This window comes from Penaeus monodon, chromosome 28 (genome assembly GCF_015228065.2).
Source record: "Penaeus monodon isolate SGIC_2016 chromosome 28, NSTDA_Pmon_1, whole genome shotgun sequence".
Classification (NCBI taxonomy): domain Eukaryota; kingdom Metazoa; phylum Arthropoda; class Malacostraca; order Decapoda; family Penaeidae; genus Penaeus; species Penaeus monodon.
Window position 1 is genome coordinate 25,955,785 of NC_051413.1, and position 390 is coordinate 25,956,174.

Below are 390 nucleotides of genomic sequence, written 5' to 3' on the forward strand. Positions count from 1 at the left end.
CTAATCCTAGTCAAAACTGGCGAATTCGTAGAGAAACTTCTGTGCATTCTCCTCCACGGGGCCCCTATCACGAGACCTTGATCATGACGGCTTTGGTAAGCTTCGTGTGATCCACTGGGGAGCCCGCGTGCTGATTGGTAACCACTTAGCTTCGTTCTACTCATTCACATGTAAACATTACACAGCCAGACGTGGTGACTTTTTCTTGGATAAAATATTAGGTACGATATCTTGCTTTTATCCTGTTGTTTTTAAGTGACTGTAGATCATGTTAATTTCTATAAAGTGACATATTACTTGCAAAATATAGGTAAAATAGGCTCTTGTTTCCCTGGTTCAGATTCGCCATACTCGACACGCTGTAGCCGGCTTGGATGTGCATTTTTGATG